Genomic DNA, 24,362 nt, shown 5'->3' with positions numbered 1-24,362 from the left:
CGAGGAGCAGTGCTCACGCCGAAACGCCAACCAGCAACACGACTCATCAATGAGCTTAATCGCAGACTATGCACACACGCACGAAGAACTAAAGGTTACATCATCACATCGCATTCAATTTCACCGCGCTCACGACGTACCACTCACAGCCATGAATCACCCCTGGTGGCATCTGCGGCGAGGAATGTTAGTATTTACTTGTTTGTAGAGACATTGTTTCTAGCGAATCGTTACACAGAAAAATCTTCAGACGTGTAATGTAAGTATAGCAGCAACCAGACCATTTATTTATCTGTAATATTCGAGAGAAGCGAAACGAGCTGCAGCACAGTGCTGCGTGTGCGCCCTTGTTCCCTTCGAGAGTAGAAATTTCCATGCTGCAGGTGGAACGAAAGAACCGAAAGAACTTTCCGAAAGAGGACAAATACCCACGAGCACGCCCGTGGGAGGCGCGATGATCAGTTGGCAAAGAGATAGCGCGACAATCACGCTGACGTCGCTGCACTGTTGAAATGTTGACTGAGTGGCGGCGCTGACGCGATCGCACGCCGTATTCCTTCACAAACGCACGCCGCACGTGCGTTTGTGACGCCAGGCTCGTTCTTGTAGCCCTTTTACAGCGAAAGCTGTTATGAGATCCCAACAGGGGCCGTTTTCGGCGCCGTATTTGTCGCCGCCGCCGGTGTCCGTAACCACTATCGCTCGAAATAAAAAATAACAAATAAGAAAAAAATTCCAGAATGGAACGAGGTTCGAACCTGGGCCCTCTGCGTTGCAGCCAAGTATTCTACCTCAGAGCCATGCCGGTGCTTGAAAATGCTTTACAAAAAGACCCTATGCAGGCTTCATGTCGGGAAGCAACCACATTAACATGTGTAATGTAGCGCGGTAGAAGAGTAAAATAACAACCAAGCGTCACACAGCGCGAATTCTGTAACCAGGTGTGACGCAATGCGAATTGCGCAACGAGTGCGTTGTTGAATGCTTCCAACCCATAACAAAGGGCTCTGCCACAATTCTTTATCGTCATCAGCCACAGCATCAACAAAGTGCACATAATGCCTTACAGGTGTTTAGCACGGTACCACGGTTCTCCGCTGAATGACGAAAAATTGCAAAGTGGCTGCTTCCCTACTTCACAAAATTATGATGATTTAGAGCGTAGTGGGTTTCTCGCAAGTGCACTTCTATTGGTTGACAAGGAAGCCCATAAGGCTCCCATGATCCATTTCCTCAGGCTCTCAATAAAGTTAACTCCCCCTTTCTCTCTCTTTCTCACGCTATAGCGTAAAGCGTGGTGGGAGAGTGAAATAACGACCGGGCGTCACACAATGCGAATTACTTAACTAGTGGGTCCTTTAAAGCTTCCAACCCATTACAAAAGGCTCAGTCATAATTCTTCATCCTAATCAACCGTCGCATCAAGAAACTGCACATAATGCCTTACAGATGGTACCTCGCACCCACCACGAGTTATGTCGTGGTGGGTGCTTCCTAACTTCACAAAAATTATGATTTGTGGCGTAGTGGGTGCGTTGCTAGTGTACTTGTATTAGTAGCCACAAGAGAGTTTATAACGGGCTCTAGAAATGCCGTTCTTCGAGCTTTCGCTGTGACTCAGCTGTGCTTTCCGCGCAGACCTGGCGTTTTTTTTTCTAGAGGTGTGATGCCGCGAAGCTGTTGTGTGCCGCTGTGCAACTCGAACGCGTGAAAAGACGCTACTGTGAAGTACCACGTATTTCCGTGCGATCTACAGTGTAGGGAAGCGTAATATTCGTAATAGAGCACTTCTTTTTGTCACTAACGAGGGCTAGAACAGGCGCGCGCTGCCGCATCCTGATGACAGCATCTACTCACTGCGCCCACAATTTCCCCTCAACGGGCGCGCGCAACGAAAAAAAAAAAAAGAACAAGTATCAAAAGGCGCCCAAGGCGTGCCCTTACCTTCTCCACCGAAGACGCCGTCGAGACGGACTAACCAGCCTAACACCCGCGCAGATGGGGAGAATTCGAAAAAACATGGCTGATCCCTCCGCCATAGGAATCGGTATAACACGAAAGTGAAACGTCTCTTCACAGAAGTTGTGCTTATTGTGTAGTGATAAGAGCTTGTACAATGTCTATTCGTGTTTGACAGCTATAGCACCGTTTGACGTGGATGCAGCCATGTTGACAGCATGTCTCTATCGCGACGACTAACGCCCATGATCATGATTAAACCGTTGTGGTAGCTGAGGGTGTGAACATATATTTGGACACAGCGAATCGTGAATCCCGCGTAAGGATGATATCAACAAGTTCATAATCAACACTGGTACCTGGTATGCACTTCTTCAAAGTGTCGTCAATTAAGGAGAGAAACGGCACGGTGTGCGCTTTCTAGTAATGGGTAGCCGACGCCTGTGCTCATGCATACATAACACACACTGCGCTTCAGCAACACGGGAGGTGGAGGTTCGTAGCCTGAGCCGCAAACGCGTGCGTCCCGCTGGCCTCTGTCTCGCAGGCGCTGCTCTCGCTCCACCAAGGCACGATATTCGCCCGTCGAAATCGCGTCCTTTCTGCAACGCATATTGCAGCAGTTTTGTTGGTCGGTGCTCTCGCAATTGAAGCAGTCGGCGGCGGAGAAATCCCGTTGGTGCACTGTGGAAGCTGCACTACTCCGCTGAGCCGACGCACGCTAACACGAAGCCAAAGGCAAAGAACGTAACTGCGTCCAAGGGTGCCTCGGCGACGCCAGTGCGGCCAGTCTACCTCGCTGGTATCGAGACGCTTTAACCATGACCTCCGATAACGCGTGCAATCTCGGAGCAAGCGCTAGTAAGTGTCGATCGTGAAGCATTACTTCTTTTCACATCTCACAGACGGCGGCACCGCCCCGCTCCGCCCGCCGCGAAAGAGAATGTGCGAAAGATATAAGGCGCGTTCGCGCCGTGTCTAGCATCTCCCGAGTTAGCTTAGTCGGAAGGGCGTCGGGCGCTTGCTGTCGCGGCCGCAACGTCGTGGGTTCGCTTCCCAATTGGGTATCTTTTTCCATAGAGTTAATATACTGACTCTAGAGGAAAAGCTCCCCATAGGGCCCATGCATTGAAACCTATAACCGCGTGGATTCCGCCATGATGGAACAAAACAACCGTTGCTAGACTCTGAGACACTCGCTATATTTGACGGTAGTCGTCAGTTTTAATCTACCAACGTAATCGAGCTACGCGCTTTTCAGGGAACATCAGCTGTGTTTTGATGCGTGAAGCCGTGCGTTAGCGTAGCGTTGTCTGTGCAGCTGGCCCGATTGATAAAAGTTAACATTTCCACCTCTTTGGGCATGGTTTTTACTGGGCACGCACTACCAATAATGCACAACGAATTAGGTTTCTCCGTTCGCTGGCACAGGGGTCACTCGACAGATTCGCAGCTCGAAGTAAAGTGCGTAGGCCGTGGTCGCGCGGTGCTTCGGCTTGCAATGACGAGACACTTGTACCGACGTTCTTGTTCAGCTCATTGCTGCCGTACTTCAGCGCAGAGAGCCATAAAGGAGAAAAATGTCGATTGCAGCATGCAGCGGCTAATGTGAGTGAGACGTCACCCGAAAGTTTCAATCAAAACTACAGATACACGGCACACGAAATTTTATCGCCGTTAAAAAGACTAAAAAGAACTTCGGTTGCGCCTGTTTGGTACCTAACTTTCAGTGCTTGTCTCATCTCTTCTTTGCCGTCCGTCCTGGTTTGCGCTGAAGCTTTCAGCTTGAAAGAAAAAAGGGCTGTCACATGAAGTCGAGTGGTACGTGGCAACAGAAAACGCGCACAACGGGACACTACGACAGCTACCGAGAAACACGACGTAAACGAAGTTTTAGGGGCTTTAACACGACGCGGAAACCGGCGCAATCGGCCGCAAGCGCACTCTCGAGTGTTGGTGTTGATATGGTGGCGCCATCTAGTAAAGCAGCCTGCAAACCCTCCTTTCCGCGCACAGTAAATTGCATAAATAGCCATCGTATTCTTTCGTAAAGCTATTCAAAATAAACACAAAACAATATCCGCGCGTTTTTAATTGTGCAAGTGCTTTTTTGGGATTGATATGTGATGGCAAGAATGACAACGTTCCAAGATGTCAGCGTTCTTGTGGTTAGTGGTCTCGCGGCCCAGCTTTTCCTCTAGAGTCAGCATATTAACTCTGTCTTTTTCTTGGTTTTTTTCTTTCTCACCCGTTGGCGTCCATTTTATCAACGTCATATCCGTGACGGATGTACTTGGTGGACCCCGGCATAAAACACTTTCGTGTTAAAATAAAAAGTGGAAGCGACGGTTTCCGCAGACGACCCGGAGAGACGAATCCCTTTCCCTTAGATGTCGCTGTGCTGCGTGCTACGCGCCGAACAATTACTTGAAATGTTCGCGAAACCCGGAAGGATCCAAATGAGAGACGGCGGAGGGTAGGACAGTACACTCAAAGAAATTTCCGTATTTAGGAACCAAGAAAGCGGATACAGTATCCAGGAAAAACAATGACTCTAATCCTTCGCAAATATGATGGACATAGCACACTTAAAACAATAATTTTTCGCTGAATTCTGCAAAACACAAGCGTCTCCTCCTTCACGACGAAAATCAGCAGCAAGTAGTGACTTACAATACGGAATGACTCCAATACTTCGCGAATATCATGGACACAGCACACGTAAAACAATATTTTTTCGCTGAATAGTGCAAAACACAAGCGTCTCCTCCTTCATGACAAAAATCGGCCGCAAGTATCTCTTATAATACGGATGACTTCCAGGAATTCATACCAACATGGTCGTCGCATACCATCGCTGCGACTACGCGTTTTGCACCTCTGTTATTGCACGAAACTGTATTTGATCCCAAACGGCAGTTCAGGAGGCCATCGCGGAAAGAGAAATCCATTCGACATATCAACCGAGGGGGCGCACATGGGCGCACTGCGATCGTCACTCGTTGACTCATTCGTCCACGGCCGCTACCCCCTTAACGGTTAACCCTAACGCCGTACGCACGAAGCGGGACGGCGGGACCCTGCTGGAGCTGCTTTTTTCATACGCTCTACGTCTTCGAGGTGAGTGACTGACTTCCCATCTTTTCGCCTTTGTGGTTGTAGATCGTGCCGCTAAAAATCGATCTGTTGTCATATGCTCACGATCAGCAATATCTGAGACGAGGCCGCCTCGAGTAAAGGCGGGGAAATGTGCGGGTTACGCCAACGTTTTCGTTAAACTTTGATCCCCGCACTACGCAGATATAATTAGTATGATTCTTACCCTTGCGGATTGTACTGTGCATGTTTTTTGAGGCGGAGTTCAAAGTGAGCGCACAAACTGCAGCATTTACGGAAATCGCGGAATGATCGTGTAGGTCGTGTTTACAACTCGAGCTTGTGGTTTTCGTTTCGCGCTGATAACTTCGCCGCAGTTGTCGCATTACGCTTTATTCTGCACCTGCACAAGGAATTAAGGACAAGAATATTGCGATTGCCAGCACTGTTCAGGCTTGTCAGTGCCGGAGCGCAGCCGCTCCATGTGTGTGTCTCTCTTAGTGCTGGCGCCGTTAGGTGAGCCTCTGTTTACGCTGCCAATATGCCGCTGCTCCGAAAGACGAGACGATCTACCGTGAAATCGTGGCGCGCTGCAGCCTTCACGCGTGTGATCACCGTCGGGCGAAAGTGCATCTCCTCCGCGGTGTCTGATAAAAGGCACGAGAAGCCCGAGAAGGGAGCTGTAAACTCAAGGGAACTCAAGCAGCATGTAATTTTTTGCGGAAATCTATTTAGAAACCACGGCTCGTGAAACGCGTTGTCAGAAAATATGCGTTTCCTTAATTAGGTTAGGACAAAATTTCCCCTGTACAACGATGATAGGATATTTACTTAAATTAAGTTTTACAAACTTTTACGCTTTAGTGGCTTTTTTATACTGCCTTTATATGGGCAATATGGTCTATATTGGTGATTTTTTAATACAAAGATAACATTCAGTGATATATGATAGTTTTATTAACTCATTGTCAGGAAGTTTTACTGCAGGTAAAAAATAATTTGAGATGTATATAGTGTGAAATAATGCGTACAGCTGGCGACAAATTTGCAAAAAATGTTTGTTTTTGCACATGTTTGGTCGTAAATTTACCATTGAGGTCGCCCTAGTAAAAAATAATGTTGTGCTTTAAGCGAGAAAAATATTTTTGAACTTGTGTTCTGCCAGTCTGTGTACTTGCGCGTGTTTATACCTCGTAGCAATCCATCCTAGCGGGCAAGTACAAGCAGCACGGACATGTGGAAGATTTAGACACGATAAGCAGCTTTGTCCGTGCTTATTTCAGTGATCTACTAGTGCATATTAGCCTGAGCCAACGAGAAAGTCGAACCATACTAGAGTGCATGTGGTCGCCACATGCAGCTCTCCGCTGACGGCCCCATTAGTGTGCTTTTACAGCACCGGGAAGTAATACCGATGTGTGGAACACCCCGTTACCTATGCGCTAAGATTTAGAAGTGGGAAGGACACTACGATTAGGAAAAAGATCTTATAAAGATAAAAAACAGGATAAGATGCAGTCATGAACCAACACATTCATATTTAAGTGACCACGTTTTACCATTGACCATGTGTTGGTTCATAACTGAAACTTATTCACCATGCAACATATCCTTTTTTTTTTATTTTGATAGATCCTTTTCTTAATCATAGTGTTCTTCCCGCTTCTCAATTCTAGCTTATAGGTAATGTGCTGCTGCGTAAGCACACTGTGCGAGCAGTCAGTGGACAGCTGCACGTGGTTAAACGCACTTTAAGTAGGGGCTGGATTTCTTGTTTACTCAGCCTAACACTCAATAGTAAACCATTTAAATAGGCACGTACAAAGCTGCTTATGTTGTCAAAATGTTCCTCGTGTCTGCGCAGCTTGTACATGCCGCTGGGACGCATTGCTACGAGGTATAAACACGCGCAAGCACAGAAACTGGCAGAACACATCAAAAATATTTTTCTTGCTTAAAACAAAAAATTATTTTATGAAGGTTACTAGTAAATGCGTTGTTTACCATATTTTTACTAGGACCACCTCAATGCTAAGTTTACGACTAAACATGTGCAAAAACAAACTTTTTTGCAACTTTGTCGCCAGCTGTACACATCATTTCACACTATATACACCTCACATTACTTTTTACCTACAGTAAAACTTCCTGATAATGAGTTAATACAGACTCTCTGCTCCATATTTCCGCATCCACAAGTAAACTGAATATCAAGTTTTACGAAGTTTAGGTGCCTGTGTAAGCTTGACTTGTGATGTCACTGTATGTCATGTACTTGAGGAATGAACAAAAGAAGGGACTAAAGGGCTCGTTTTTCTTTGTTAGACAACCTTAATGACAACTAACAGGCAGCCAAGCCAAGAAAAGTATTGGGGACGTTATTTGTATGCCACCAGCAGGGACCGAATATGCAAGCTTCGAATAATGCATCCGATGTCCTACCGATTGAGCTACGGCAACGGTCTTTCTCCTGGCCATTTTATCGAGTGTATCTGTGTTTATCGGTCGATGCTGGCAGCACGTTGTCTTTTTGTCCACTTAAATTTTTTAATTACTACAAATAACATCCCCTATAGGTTCCTTGGCTTGATTGTCTGTTGGTTCTCATTAATGTACTTGAGGAAGACTTTTCGTTTCATCTAAAATCTCGTGAGGCGCCCTCATTTTTACGATTACGTTAGTCACGTTCACTGAGGCTGAGGCCCTCATTGGAGCATCACCATGAAAAACAGATTTCACCCTAAACGAAAAGTCTCTCAGGTACAATCGACCACAAAATAATACGGGCCACACAAGTGTGTGATGCAATTGCCGTCTACACTGTCTAGGGGCGAGCCATCCGCTGTCGAGAGCATAGCTGTGGCCACGCATTCTCCAGAGCAGCACTCTTGACAGCAGATGGCTCACCACTAAACAGCGCAGATGGCAATTTTGGCACGTGCTCCCATGGTCCATATTATTTCGTGGCCGACTGTATGTGAATTATAGTGACATCACAAGTCAGACATCCACCTAAACTTAGTGCATATTCAGTTCATTTGCAATGTCAATGAATCACTCCCATTCCTTCGATGTATGAGTAACAGAAACAGGAGGCAAAAGTTCTCTATCTACCACAAGCGAACACATTTCAGTTTGAGCCATCCGGTAAGTCAAAAGCATGAGTTGTCAATAGCTTATTCAGAATAAATGAAAAGCATTGTAAGTTAGAATCTGACAGAAGCAAATGAAGAGTGATTTTCACTGAACTCAAAAAAAAAAAGAAACAGCCTGCCCACATCTCTTCCTTCATAAGACAACCTGGCAGAAAGAAAGCATGTCCAAGAACAATGCTCAAAAACAAGTATCTTGTGTTAATTTATCTCTCCCCTATGTATAGGTACCAGTGCAGTCATCAGCCGAATTTTAAAGAAAGATATAAATATCATCCTTCTACTGACCCCCAAGATCCATGCTACAACATATACAGTAATACCTCGTTAACCCGAATTCGCATATCTCGAAAAATCGGCTAATCGAAATTTTCTCGCTACCGAACTTATTGCCCTTCATCTCGAAGTATTTCTGTGCCCACTTTCGGTTATCTCAAAATCTCGACTGAGAATGGAACCAAAACTTCGCCGTCGAACCGTTTCACAAAATACTAGCGGCAAAATGTCATACGTTTCACAAGGTTCGCGCGAGGCTGCCGCGTTTACGACGAAGTGGACACTGTTCCCGAAAGTAAACCTAGCGGCATAACGACTTTGTCGAGCAACCCTGTGTCACGTCATGTGACGCTATAGACGTGCACATAAGCAGGCCCTGCAAAATAGCTCGGGTCGTACACGTTTTGTTTACCGTCAGAGATGCAATTTCAGCATTTTATTTACGCAAGGCACGTCGCGCGGATTTTTTCGTCGGTCGTGCGATGTGGTGAGGATAACGCCACCAAAAGCAAAGCAAGTCACTGATGCTGCAAAGAAAGGTAGCACTAATCAAAGAAGCGGATTCGAGGCTCGAAGTTCCGGACGTCAAAACGGCGCTGATTGTGTGGTTGCACCGTGCGAGAGGTGCCCCTTCGAGTCACAACATTGACAGAGAAGGCCGATTCTCTGGACTTAGTGGTGGGCTACACTGATCTCGCCTGCAACATCGACTGGTTTGACCATTTAAGTGAAATAACTTAACGTCACGCACGGTGATCGCGGCAGTGTCGACGCAGCTACTCCAGGGGTGACGACATCAGCTGAGACAAGAAATGTGTTTCGTATGATGCGAAAAGTGCAGCGGTGCGGATGATCGCCACATGCGGTGTGTTAAGCAACTCGAGAAAGCTTTGCTAGGTGCAAGCGTTACTGCGAGGCAGTGCCGAAAATACAAAGGCAGCGCCGAAAAACACAGCTGGTTGACAGCTCTGGTATGTCATTATTTCTCTTTAAGTTCTTTACAAAGAGTCAGTTAGGCCTCCTGTTAAGAAACTGGTCGGTAGTGATAACGTTTTTAGATACGACTGGACTTCTCAATAGAATTTGCGCAACTTTGCTTATCTCGAAAATCTTCTTAACTCGAAGTTCACTAGGGTAGCTTGTTTGGGCTTGTTGGTTTGGCATGACACAGGTTGAAAGCGCAAAAGACGAAGACAGAGAAGAGGCTTGACACACACGAGCACGCAGCGCTCGTGTGTGTCAAGCCTCTTCTCTGTCTTCGTCTTTTGCGCTTTCAACCTGCTTAACTCGAAATTTGTTCTGGTTTTTACTACTTCGAGTTAACGAGATATTACTGTAGAAGTAAAGGGGTTATCTACCAAACCAGTTGTTCAGACTGACAAGCAGCATACAGTGGGGAAAAAAAACAAAAAAAAAACAGCAGGAGCATCATCACAACAATGATGTCAGAACCTACACTTGACAACGCGACGCCTTAGTCAAACATTGAGAGTAGGCAAGCCACAAAATTGGTTTCTGAGAAGAAGTTGCGTTCTTTCTCTTCAGTTCTATTTGAAGTTGAAAAGGCGCGACCTACCATCTTCGTTCTCACTCCCTCTTTGAAAGGATCACAGTTGATACCTAAAAATCCGGATTGAAATGAACCAACTTTTTTTTTTTCAGTTAGAGACGTTTCACTTTTAATCATTTCTGAGTGCACCATGCTTTGCAGTGGAAAACAACATCTGCATTAGGAATTGAGTTTGCTTGCAAAGGGTTCTGTTGCAGTTCAGTATCAGAATTGCTAAGCACCGTTCAAAGGCCGACACTGTTTTGGTCTTTAGAACTGTGGTGTATCTCTTTAGAGCTGTTATTTACCTCTAAACTGATCAACCAACCAACCAAACTGCCTTTAGAAGCAGTTTGGTTGGTTTATGAGCGCAAAAATATTTTGGGTGCCGAATGGTAAAGTTGCTTTCATCATTGCAGAAACAGCAGTCCTGCCTCTCTTCAATATCTGAAGAGCACATTATGCTATCAAGAAAGTGCTCACTGCTGAAACAGCACCACACGTTAACAGCAAGCGGAAGAGTAAGGTATCTGCAGTTCAAGCAGTGCAAAGGTAACAACTCGACGTGGGTAATCTATTGCTTGCCTGTATTTCCCAACCAAAACATTTGTATGCATTTAGGGCTTTTACGTTGTTATGCAACATTGTTGCACGACTAGTGCAGCCGATAAGCAGCTAACAGCTGCGCCAAATTGTACTGAAAGTGGTCTTTCCTGCTTTTCCTCTACCAAACAGCATTTTAGACAAAAAATGCTCCAAGCTTACACCATAGAGGCACGAAAGCTAGCCAACTCGTAAAATTTAATTGAAGACCTAAAGCATGCCATCATTGTCTTGGTGATATACTTGAGGGGTCATAGTCGTGAACATGGCCGGTGCAATCCATAGCACCTGCAGGTTTAATTATGTTGCGTTTCACTCTGGCTGGAGTTTTAGTGTTCTGATGCTGCGCAGCTATTTTTCTCGTGCTACTGTGATGGCGAGCCTCATAAAGAGGCTTTTCAGGTGAAAAAGCAGCTTCAGTGAATGTTTCGTTGCAAATTGTTTAGCATAGTAGTTGACAGTGCAGCATCATTGTACCCAACCCCTGGCTTCAAGAAAAAAAAGAAGGAAGCCTAACCACTGCTGCCCATGGTTGCAATTTAAGGAGCTTTCATACAACACAATGCATAGTTGTCAAGAATAAACTTTGCGCATTACAGATGAAGAAACGTACTATATGCCCTCATTGTAACTATGGCTCAGTTGCGCACATACTGAGGCATGGTCTGTATTCATAGTTACTCTTAAATCTTTTTGTTTTTATGTTTGCTTGCTTGCTGCATGCCGATGTGTAAGCATGCTGCAAGTACAAATTCTAAAAATGGCTTTAGACCATGATATACCCATGGAGAAGAGCAAGCTATTAAAATTGAATGAAATTAGCCTGGTCATTTAATTTCAAAAGCAATGTTGATACAAATATAGCCTGACCTGCCACATATGGTATGTTGACTATTTTAATTCATGTTGAAACTGTATGGTAAGTCTGCATCTCACACTGCTTCTGAAGTGGTTTTTGTTGTGGCAGATCAGCTTTTTTAATACATCCGTATGTGTACTGAAAGGTGACATGCCTGTTTCACCACTGCAACAGCTCTAAGATGATGATGTGTTTCAAAACGCACCGGCATTCTGAAGTTAAACCACTTGAGAATATCTTGCCTTCCAACTTTCTTACACATAATTCCATCATCAAAGCACACACCATGTGGTGCTTGGCTACCTTGAATAAGTGTGCATCTATTAGCTACAATTGACTTGTGTCTAACATGCATTTGTAGTTTTCCATATGTGTCTAGTTACCCTTTGTTCAACAAAAAGATAGAATAAAGCAGAAAAGTGGCAGGTTAACTAGCAGAACTAGTCATAGCACAAGTGTGGTTGGAAAGAGGATATGGTAACCATAACAGGGGAAGCCTGTGTGGATATGTGGTTACATATAGCAATACAAAATGTATTCTGTTCTACTTGAAAAGGAAAAGGTTAATATTGTTGCTTTAAAATGTAAAACAATAAAATAAAATCAGATGGCTATAGTTGCTTCTTCGTGCATTCAAGTGTGAGGATGACATGCTTTTCATAGCAGAGGCAGCTCTGCTCCCACTTTTGAAGGAAAGTGGGTACCTTTGATCATTTAATGAGTACTACCACACAGGCTGCTGTACCACGGGGCTCTGGCAGCAGTTGTCCGTAGTGTGATGTCTGAAAGTGTGCACCAACTTCGAGTTTCCACTAACTCTCCCAAGTAACTTATTTTGTTACAGTGGCAAGATGAAACGTTTGTTTGATTAACACCATTTCTAGACAAAGGAAATCAAGTTTTGTAGCCATTGTTTGAGCTTATGGTGCTGTTGTTTTGCGACAGGTGTTCCTTCTAGATCGGATGGAGCTTGGAAGTATTTCAAGACGTTGTAGCTCAGGTGCCCATGGGCCAAAGGGCCTTCATTGTTGCAAAAGATGTGTCGCCGGCAGACGCTGCTGTGCAAGGTATGCCAAAATTGCTTTTAACATGCAGTTCTTGACATAAAAAGGTACATTGCAAAAAAAGCAGGAAGGAAATGCATATGCCCACACAAGAGCTGTGTGGGCTCTGTATTTTGTGGTCACGCGTCTTGTTTTTTTTTTTTTTGTTACCTCACCAAGCAAAAAAGGCAGTCATTATTGCAGTGCTCTTTTTATGGCATCGGGCTAATTGTGGGCTATGAGTACTTCCATATTACGGTTCGGGATCTCGTGCGACAATTTTTTACCAGAGTTGGTTATGCGTAATAATGGACCTTTCCATCTTGCTTATGTGGCCATACTACAGTTCAGTAACACATGCAGAGTGCGTGGCAGGCTTTATCATTAAAGTATTGTGTATTCACTGAACTGCATGCAGCTTAACAGCTGAAGAAATTTAGTTGTAGTCTGGAAATCATACCCCTCACTACCAGCCGGCTCAGTGGCCTATTGGTTTTGTCGCTTGTCTGCTGACCTGAAAGACGTGGGTTCTATTCCGCTGTGATGGTCGCAATTTGACGAAGGTTAAATGCTAGAGGTTCATGTACTGTGTGATGTCAGTGCACATTAAAGGACCCCAGCTGGTCGAAATGATCTGAACCCTTCCACTACTGCGTCTCTCAAAGCTTCAGTCGCTTTGATACATTAAACCCTACAAACCATACCCATCCTCACTGTATTTGTGGATGAACTGGTTCTACCATCTGAGCTGTCGTGCTATCTAGGCAGCAGCTGTGTGAAGATACGTTGACGGATGATTTTAAACAATGTCAGTAATTTTGGACAAGTGATCGGCTCCAACTAATAAGCTAGTGCACACCTTTGCTCCTAATATAAATCTAATATAAATTAATCAAACTAATAATCTAGGGCAGACACTGTTTGTTGAGGCAGTAAATGAGACCAGCATGGTAGAGAGGGGCAGCATCAATTGTTCAGGTTCGTGAACTTCAAAATTTTATTTAAAAAAACACATTCTTTTCTCCTGTAGTAGTCATGCATTCCATTGGTGACCATTGATTGGGCCTTTATCTTCAGGTTGTCTAAGATAGACAAGAGTTATGAAGCATTGAGTCAGTTAAATTAACATGGATTAGTATTAAGTATGGATTGTGGGTCACTTGGGAGTGACAAATAGTGACTGAAGGATAGTTCTTAGGCGATAATCTTAGTTATTATACATGGAATGCCTGTTTGTGTCATGTTTATTAAGTATATATATTTAATAGGTTGCTATACCTGTGCACTGACCTTTGCTATTGTGCTCTGTCAAAAGCCTGTCTTTGGCGTGGTCTCAATATCCTAATGTGACATAATGCCTACTATTACAAAAAGCTGTTGAGAGCTTGCAAGCAGCCACCTTGTCTTGTAGGGGTGTCCGAATATTCAAAAATTTCGAATAACAAATCGAATAATCTTCATGCGAATCGAATAGTGTGTATTGAAATACCAAATATTTTTCGAATAGTTTTCAAATAATCAGCATGGGCGGGAAAACCCCGCAGTAACTATGCATTGCAACTGCCAGGGGTCATTTTTACTTATTTTTACAATTGAATTACCAAGGTACATGCAGCTTCAGCTTTTAACGGTCTATCGACACTGTATTGATCATCGGATAAAGGCGCTTTTGCTAAAAACTGCAGTGTCACAGAAGTGAATGTGTCGCCAACCCACTATCATCACCATGAGATCGGTCATGAGACGGTGGGGATGACGGCTGCATTCGGATTCAGAAGTGCAATTTTTGTACGTGTTTACATGACTGACAACAGACACAATGTTATGTTGATGTAAACTGCTCTTGCAGATGCAGTATTCAACCATGATATTTAGCTGCCTTTGGTGCCAAGGCCCATGAAGTGAATACCAGTTTGTGTGTTTCACTAAGTGGTTAGCTGCATGGGTTCAGTTCAGTTCATTATTGCTTAATTCTTATGCCACACTTCAGTTTTAATAAAAGGCTGATGACAAAGTGGCACCTTGAATAATGTAGTGACTGCTGTATTTCATTGTATAGTTACAAAATCTCCTGAATGCTCTAGTTGCTGATGCATACGCGCTTACCTCAGTTTACATAATTGTAGTAATTTTGTCGGTTAAAAGTAATTGAATATTTCTTGAAAATAAAATGTTACGAACTTTCAGAGCTGTTTTGAAAATGGTTGCTTTACTATTCGAATAGTATTCGATTCGTATTTGATTCTGTTCTAAAATTGACTATTCGCACATTCCTGTTGTCTTGTGTACTGCAAATTTGGCAAATTTTTTACATGACAGTTTATTTCAGCAGAAGCTCTTGCTTTCACACAACAGCTGCTTTTCTAGCACACTTTCAAGCCGACATCCAATTGTCATTAATAATTCCTAAATGTAACGTGGTTTACATGATGGGTTGCAATAGCGATCACATTTCGTGACAAAATTGGAAAGCCCTTATTCTCTTCAGGGAGAACTCGTTATGAATCTGACAGGGCGAGTGATCTACTCACGTTGGCTAGTGAAGTATTTCTAAAGCCCAGATGCCGTTGCTTTCATTGTTCTGTTGCATACTTTTAACTTAAGACACTTGTTCTAAACATACTGGATTTTTAAAACTACTTCTGGTGTTTTCATGGGATATACTTATTATTCACATTGCAGTAGAAGGCACGAAAATAATGTTGAAAAGTGGTGCTCTTTACACATTCGCATGGATTAAATCTAAACACAGTACAGCGAATTCCATGCTCTGTGGGAATAGATTTTATGCGAAGCAGTCAGTGAGAAGCTGCCCATGCTGCATTTTTTTACTCTTTGAGCCAAGCATTACTAGGCTGATTGACATCTTTGTGTAAACTGAGTAGTTGTAGGCATATCGAGGGCTTACCAGGCATGTTGAGTGCACTGATGTCTAAGGAGTAGCTTATGTTATGATGCAATGTCGGCACTCACGTTAAAAGCACAGTCATCAGGTTTATCAAAATGAGGTGCACCAGGGTTCAAATCCATCCCAAACTGATATTTATCGTTTCCTTTCATTGGGATTTTTTTTCTCTCTGAGAAGCCGTTGACACCAGCAACATATTTTCTCTGCCGCGGTCTGCTTAGTGCTATCACGTTAAAGGGGTGGTGCCATCAAATTTCGAGGCTATAACAAGCCTGCTGTGGGTTTCCTCTGTATGCAAGGACACTCCACACGAAGGGTCGGACACAGCAAACGTTTAGAATATATTTTAATTCACTTCCAAAGTGTACCTAATGCCCATTCTCCCGATCAAAACCCATCGCTAGCGCGCCAACACTGACGTAGATCTGTAGGATGGACAACGAAAGTTGTAGTGACGTCACACCAGATCTGCTGTAGTGACGTGAGTGACCTGCGGACCTCCGCCACCTCCGCAACGTACGTACCGGCTGTAGTGAACTAGAATATATTCTAGTTCACTATAGTACCGGCAAAGCATCGGTTGCTACATCACTCGCCAAGTTTCGATCGTTTTCTGGCTAAGTGCGTCACAGCCTTGTGTGGTCACGTGACCACGCCTCCTACACTTCTACGTCACTGCCCAACCTCGGCGCCCAGAAACCGAAACCGAAGGTTGTTCACATCAAAAGGCGATATTAAATTATTTAGCGAGAATACATGAATCTTGGTGCGTGCATCGTTGTTCCTGGAGCTATAAGAAACGCTTACAGCAAAGAACGCGCAAGCCACAAACATGGTGGCACCACCCCTTTAAGATTACCAAAGTGCATTCTTTCCTTTCCTAGGTTAACGAACCGTGAATCATGTGGGGCACATACCCACATTCCACAGGCCGTGGTGTGCATGGCCACACATGACTAAGGGAAAGGGTTTCATGACGTATTGGACAGGCATGTCACATTATTCATGTGAATGGGCCACGACACTGAAGCTGCGATGTCGCACTCACCATTGATGTTCTTTCAGGTGCTGCTTCTATTGTTCTTGCGCCAGCTGTCACCCATCACGCCGGCACCACTACGACTGGTTTTGCCACAAGCGTCTTGGTGTCCTGATGTCGCAGAGAATTGTTGTGTGACCACATCGTCAGCAAAGTATGAAGCATCATCATTTCCACCGCATCCCGCCTCGCAATTCTGGATGGTACAGCGTTCTCCATTCAGCAAGATGGAACAGTCAGGTGACCAAGCAGCTCATAAGCACACCTATTTCTTCGATGCATGGGGCCTTGGCACTGCAGTTACGATGCCATGCTTATTGTTGACGTTCTTCCAGGTTAGTCAGTACCATAGGTCGGCAAACTCACTCATGTGTCGACTCACTCAGACTCGTATCGAGACGTGAGTCTGTATGAGTAAAGTTTTGCAAGTCTTGAGTCCGAATGAGTTCGGTTGAGAAAAATTATAGTGAGTCTGAGTGCGAGTGAGTCCGGTTGAGGAAAATTTTGGTGAGATTGAGTCTGAGTGAGCCCTAAGGGCAAAATATATTGTATGAGTGAGTCTGAGCGAGCTTCACATTTTTTGCCGACCTATGGTCAGTAGGAAACACACCGGTACCATGAAGACGATGTTTCCCTTGTTGTGGTGTTGTCGCTATTGAATTGTTTGAAATGGGCTCGTGCTGCCTTTTTTTTTTCAAATCAAACATTTACTTTGCATTGTATGGTTACAACGTGAAGGATATACAGAAGAGGCTCCCAAGGTCAGGAGAAAGTGCTGGAACTCTCTGTACATGATTACTAGATACAAATTACCAAATACCTTGATGTACCTTTGACTTCTACTTCTTGGTAGCGACGTTGAATCAAACCCTAAGCCTAGGACTAAGGCACAGACGGACGAATTAAACAATTTGACTTTTTCTGTCCCACATTTGTAAACTAGCTGCAATACAGTCCTGGAATCATTGAATAAGTTCCTTAACATTCGTATTACCCTGGAAAATGACTTGGACACAACATGTTGCTGAATTAGAATCGAAAATCGCATCGGTGCCATCTGCACAGCCATTATTAACGCCTAATTTAGAAACATCTAATGTGTAAGAAGACATTTGGTGTTATTTTTTATGGTGTTCCATATAGAGGCAATGAAATTTGCACGTCTTTAGAGCAAGTCATGAGCGATTTTTGTAGCAATAGGCTTAGTGTCATACAGTAGCCAACCATTCATTCAGACTCGTTGGGAATCATTGAAAAGTCAGACAAATCGAAAGTCCGAAAAAAAAGGATTTGCTTGAAAAAAAAACACCCTTATTAGCCCAGTGGCTGGAAAAACTTGTCAATGTACGTCTGTACACATTTACACACACACACTCACAAACAATTCAGCTTGTATTTCAGCCAGTATTTGGCCATCGCTGTAGGCTGTCATTAGCGCTGCGTTAAATTCGCATTTCATTGCTATGGTGAGGGCGACGCGTCATCATCGGAGTCACTGTCCACCTGCGCTGGTTCGAGAACCCGACGCGTCATCTCAACATTGTCCAGCTCGGTGAAAACTTCCGAGCAACATCGGAGTGAGGTTGGCCACCTTCCACCTGACGAATAATCGCTGCTTTTTTGCACCATCGGCAGTGTCTTACAGTTGCCACGTTTATTCCAGTGCCACGTTTACAGTTGCCACGTCCTGACCACGCAGATGAACGGGTGGCGTCAGAGCCATCCCAGCAGATCAGGCCTCACACACCAAGCAACAAATGAGAGAGTGAGATGCAGATGAGGCCTAGCCGCAGAAACAACAGAAAACGCAAACCCTCAAATGCCAAAAGGAAACGATGTTGGGCTAGTTGGTGTTGCAGTGCTCGTGCTGTCATTCTCTCTTTGTCCGTCTTGTGAGTGCTGTCATTCGCTTCAGACATCAAATTGATCAAACCATGAAACGGCACACCACAGCTGTGGCCACACACACCGAGCCAGTGCCAACCGAGCTGACTCCGAGCGTGGCTTGGCGTGCAGTTTGGCCGTTGTAGCCATTCAATCAATACTTGACTGGCTAAAACCCAAAGGCAACCGTTACACATAGCCAACAAACAGCCTTCGACACCGGCAAATGCAATTTCTGCATGGATTTTGACGCTGGCACGACCTCCAGCCATAGCCAATGCAAACTTCGAGTGCTGGCAGCATAGTAAAAGTACTGTAAACATCGCTGACATCTTGTCATTGCGTTTGATGGCGTACGCAAACAGCCAGCAGGAGTCCGAAAAATCAAACAGCACACAGTGGAGCATCCAAATTTTCCGTTGAGAGTGTGCATTACTCCAATGGGACGAGTTGCAGTGCCGCAAAGGTGTTCGACTAAACAGCGACTATACTTTCGATTCTGATAGCTTCAAGCTCAAGAACACAAGCTTCGGCGCCTCTCATGATTATTCCGAGGCCGTCCAGACTAATACTTGTGCACACAGGCACTTTTGAACGGCCGTTCATTCGATGGCCATCGAAACACCACAACTCTATTGACTCGATGGAGTTGTCACGCTTCTACAATGCAGTTTTGAAGGGCTGTTTCTCTCAAAGATTGCATGGTGCTGTGGATATTTATTTTCGTATTCTTGTCTTCGAAAGTTAAATAATACAAATCTGCTTAAAAGCATGGATATGTCTGTTGTTTTTGTTTAAACATTTTAATAAATTGTTTATTCGTAGTTATGAATACATATTTAATTTTTTAAGTTGTTGAGCACCGAAACTGTGGTGAACGATACACGGCAAGACGACATGACGAAGACAAGCACGTTGCTGTTGAAAATATGTGCAGTTCGCACATTTAAAGTGGCGAATATACTTGATTAAGTAACGCTCACATGTACTGCTTTTAAAGCATACTGGTTAGATTTGTTGTTTCTAATCGGGAGTACGAGCACACTGTGAACGAGAGGGCACGTTCGCGCTATTTCCGCTTGCGCTGCTGAATGCTTATCGACATTTCAATAGAGTTGTGGTGTGCTTCGTTGGCTTGATAGACTATTGACTCGACGGCCTTTGAAACGTCCTGTGTAGCAGCTCATGCTTGACCACTGAGTCAATAGACTACCGGTTGGAAGCTCTTTCAAATGCCCGTGCTACACGGGTATAAACTTTATCACTTAAGGCACTACACAAAATCAGTAAGGAAAGACGGTGGCTGCATTTGCCTTACCTTTAATAAGCATTACAATAACAATGTGTGGGACAATGAGGCTGGTCGCATTGTTTGTCTCTCTCAACACTCCATGAAAGATAGACGTTCTTCTATTCTGATCTCAGGTCAGACCCCAGTTTCACATCACTCAAAATGCTCAATCACTAAAACCGATAAATCCCTTTTTTTCTTGTACACTAACATCAGACATGCCATGTCAAAGAGTACCAAATATTTTTGCTAATCGACTCATCTTGCACATCACTAATAGCATGGCTCAATGATGTTGTTCTGAAGAACTTGGTGTTTGTCAGCGAAACACATTACAATATATTTCGATGGGATAGATCAAATTGCAGAGGAAGTGGCGTAATCTTGGTGATAAATGATGACTTGTTGTAGATGCCGTTAATTATTAGTTCAATTCGTTAATGTGTGTGTTTCTTTAAAATTATGTTCAATTGATGCAATTATTGGTGGTATCTACTGTCACCTAATATGAATGATTTTTTTTTAGAATTTCATCGACTTCTGTGTGAAATATGTACACAATTCCCTAACTCTACTGTGTTCATATTCTGTCATATTCAGATTTTACTTTCCCTAATATATACTGGTTCACGCAATCCTTCACAGCAAGTGAGAGCGAAGCTCATATGTTTCTTTAGTCGTGTCTTGATTTTTTACTATTGCAACCTATTACTAATCCCACATGTCGCACATCAAGCACCACCAACATTATTGACCTTGTAGTAACAAATAATCCTGATGTTTGTTCAAACATAATTAATTTAGAAGGAATTTTGGATCATGACGTCATAACAGGACGCATTATCAGTTCATTTAACAAAAAGGAAACTGCTGCTAAACAAATCAGGTGTTGCAGCAGAGCCGACATAATTAACTGAATTGGATAGTTTCTCTGCTAAGTTCATTATACGTTAAACCCCAGATATTATTATTATTAAGTTCATTATTCCTTGCACACTGTCGAGCAGAATTGTAATTTGTTTAAAAATAATCTCTCTAAACTTAGCCATGAATTCATGCCTCTCATATCCAATAGATGTAGCAGCAGCACACCATGGTTTAATCAGAGGTTGTGGCGGATGAATACCTAGAAAAAGTGATATTACCAGCAGACAGTAAAAAAGCAGTCTTTTAAACGAGTGGGAAAAGTATAAATGTGGCAAAGAGTCTCTCCTAAAGTACACTCAGCATCCCTTTTTCAGTTGTGACATGTCATCTCTGTCAACCAACAACCCTCGTTAATTCTGGCACATTGTAAACCTTAGCTTTCATCTTGACATCTTGCTTAGAGATATTAGCGGTGTCATCACGATGTATGTGATTGTGCTCAGATTTTAATGACTCATTCTAATTAGTTTTTACCAATGAAGATATAAGCTTATTTCTTAAATTAAATACATTTCATGACATTTGCACCCCTGAAATAGTTCCTGATGAAGCGGATTTCAGCTTTGCTAAACAACTTTAAAATTACTAGTAGTTTGCGTCACCTCGGCTTTAAAAATAATTTGCTTAAACGTGCATCACAAAGCATTTGTTCTGTCTTGTCCTGTGTTTTCGCAATCATTATCAAATGGTCTAATTCCTTATGACTGGCATTTAGTCAGGGTAATGTCTATATTCAAGTCAGGTGAACATTCCTCCTCACTTAACTATCGAGCCATTTCACTAACAAGCACCTTTTGAAAACTTCTCAAGAATGTCGGTCACAGCCAATTAACTACGTCGAAGATCATAACATTATTTTCAAATATCAGCACAGCTTTTGTAAGGGTTTTTTATGTGGCACTCAACCTCAACCTGCTGGCCTTTTTAACCACTTACATTTGTTGCTTGAGGTGGGCTCCCAGGCTGACGCAGTATTTCCAGATTTTTCTAAAGCTCTTGATCGGGTTCCTCACCATCGACTTTACTAACACAGCTTATCATTCATCCTAATGTGCTCACCTAGATTAAAGACTTTCTCTCTTCCGGAACTTTGTTCACCTCTGTTAATAATTCTAACTCTCATTCTGCTTATATGACATGTGGTGTATCCCAAGGAAGTGTGCTCAGTCCTCTGCTTTTTCTAATCTGCATTAATGATGTGCCTGCCTGTGTAAAATGTAGTGTTCGACACTTCGCTGCTGACTGTGTGATTTACTGTAACATTACCAATCACACTGGCCTGCAATCCCTACAAACTGACCTTAAACAGTTCTGATTGGAAGCAAAACATGTGTCTTTCACTCGTCATGCAGCTCGCATTCCAACCACTTACATCCTCAATAGCAATACTGCAGAACTAACAACATGCACTAGGCTCTCGATAATTCAAACTCGTGGGGACCCCCCAATTTTGTTTGAATTACCAGAAGTTCAAAAAGCACGTGTTTACAGCTTGAGAACAGTCAGTCGACAGGCATTTGTGAACAAGTAAATACAAGTGCGCCAAGCGTTGGGGGGGGGGGGGGGAGCCACTTGAGTGAGAGTTCATTGCATCACTACAAAGTGGTGTTGAGATGCAAAAAAAAGAGCATGTTGGATTGCCACTGTGGTGCGTCCATGGAATTGTCATTCAGACATAACGGGGGAAAAAACGGTGCAAAATTATGACAGGACACAAGACGAAGAAGGCACGACAACAGTGCTGGCTTACAACTGATCCTATTTTTCGACATGTGGTCACATATATACCATGACAGTCAAAAAGTAGAAAATTTTAAAAATAAAGTAACAAGGTTGGTGCCCCTATCTCTCGTCAACATGCATCACCGCTGAGCACCACAAGCACGTGCTGTACATATCACCGACGGTTTAAAAAATCTTATTTTTTTTTTGTGAAAGGGTCACAGATGGCATGCTGACACAGTTAGTTTCTATACATTCTGTTTCTGCAGCTTCAGTTATTTCTTTGGTAGTATGATCTTTGTTTTTTGCTATAACTTTGTTTCTGAAAAGATTGGTTTGCAGCCGCAATCCCTGCAGTGGAGGCCTAGATGGCCACTAATCGCACTGTTTACGTTGTAGTTATGCTCTCTTAGTCATTCAGTAAGGCATCTTCCTGTTTGCCCTATATATTTTCCTAAACAGGACAGTGGGATTGAATAGACGACCAAACCAAACCAAAGTGAATAGACATTACAAAGTAAACGAAACAGGAAGGCAGCAGCCTCAGTTGTGTTCCATAAAGCACGTAGACCTATATGTAAACTGTATTGAAGGCTTCATCTATTCAATCCCACTGTTGTGTGGAGGAATATAGGGCAGAGAGGAAGATGCCTTAACGAGCGACTAAAAAAGTGACATAAGTGACAAGGGCGTAAGATGCAAATCATAACATGTATGCCATGTACGGTTTGATTCACATGCCACAGTCTTGGGACGCTTGCAGTCGTTTCGTTAAATGGATATGTACCAAAATTATTATGGGATGGAATGACTCTATGACGAACAATAATTACAGGGGGAACGTGAATGCCTTCATTTGCCTCGAAAACAAAGAATGCGGTCTATGCAGCTCCTTGTTGACTGCTTTGCATTACATTGGTTCCCACAATGTGTGGAATCTGCCAAATTTTTGTGTGAAGTTCTACACTTAAGCCGCAGATTGAGGTTCCATGTATTATCTTCCATTTTTGCACTATGTAATGGCAGCGTAATGTACTCATAGAACTGCTAAATGAGCTTGCGCTATTTTGCTGTTGTACTTGCCTGGTGTGATTGTACTAACACGATATCTTTTTCTCTTTTCTTTTTCAGTGAACAAATCTGCGCAATACTGTTGCATTGTGGAAATCATACAGGTACCATGGGTGTTAAGAGTTTTGATATTCCTTCTATGTAATATAAATTCGAGATTTAAAGATAATTAAATGAAATAAAGCTTCTCTGACAATTTTTATTTACACAACATGTTGAATGCCTGTGATGTATTTTGTTTTATAATTCTAGGACAATAAAGTTTGATTTCAGTGAAGATAAAACTTGACCTTGTCGGTTTTTAAGCATGCGAATTCACTTCATATATTCTTCGCGTTTGTTTTTTACATATACAGGGGTGGTCAAAAGTTCCCAGGCCATGCTGCCATAGGATTACGTGGGATAGCGACCTGCGAAATTTTGACTACCCCCATATCTGCCGAAGATACATCTGATTTTTACGTATGCCTAATGTTGAACTTACAGAAAACACATTAGCTTTTTACGTCCATTTAGTATCGGCAATACGAATAATGTGTGAGAAATCGTCCACGTAGCAGAAAACACATTAATTTTTTACGTCCATTTAGTAATGGCATTACGAATAATGTGTGAGAAATGGTCCACGTAACAGCTCTCGTTCCGTAGCAGCTGTTGCTTCATTTCTTGATTGCGGAGCGCTTCATAATAGCATGAATGGGCTTTACGTGCCATGGATTCTACGTCATCTCTGGTCTACCGTTTACCTTATGCGGAAGAGTGGTCGGCAGCATTTTACCTACAGGTTTTTCCGTATTCAAGGGCCTTTTTTTTTAAGAGTGTATGGTGAAGTCGGCTAAGAGTTTACGATGTTCGACTGAGTCGTGTAGTGCGGTCAGTCGATCTTGATGAATCGAGTGATGACGCCGTGGGAGCACTGTTTTGAGGAGTGTCGCCGAACGACGGTGATCAGAGCTGGAATTCGTCTGAGTGCTTCCTGGAAG

General features: G+C 43.4%; 1 protein-coding gene and 1 long non-coding RNA gene across 3 annotated transcripts in view; one reads left to right on the top strand and one right to left on the bottom strand.

Moving 5' to 3' along the window:
- The window catches only part of LOC119390976 (polyamine-transporting ATPase 13A3-like), a 585,099-nt gene that overhangs the window by 441,108 nt on the left and 119,629 nt on the right, over window positions 1-24,362 (bottom strand). The window lies entirely within an intron of this gene.
- On the top strand, window positions 4,966-23,662 carry LOC119390979 (uncharacterized). 2 transcript variants are annotated; one of them, XR_005183544.2, is made up of 5 exons: window positions 4,966-5,079; window positions 10,452-10,584; window positions 12,440-12,561; window positions 16,511-16,724; window positions 23,440-23,662. It is a non-coding gene; the product is annotated as an uncharacterized LOC119390979 (long non-coding RNA). The 2 variants fall into 2 exon arrangements; XR_005183546.2 differs by lacking the exon at window positions 10,452-10,584 and having other exon boundaries at window positions 4,979-5,079; window positions 23,440-23,661.

This window comes from Rhipicephalus sanguineus, chromosome 4 (genome assembly GCF_013339695.2).
Source record: "Rhipicephalus sanguineus isolate Rsan-2018 chromosome 4, BIME_Rsan_1.4, whole genome shotgun sequence".
NCBI lineage: Eukaryota > Metazoa > Arthropoda > Arachnida > Ixodida > Ixodidae > Rhipicephalus > Rhipicephalus sanguineus.
The sequence above is the reverse complement of the archived record's forward strand: the minus strand, read 5'-3'. Positions and strand labels throughout refer to the sequence as shown.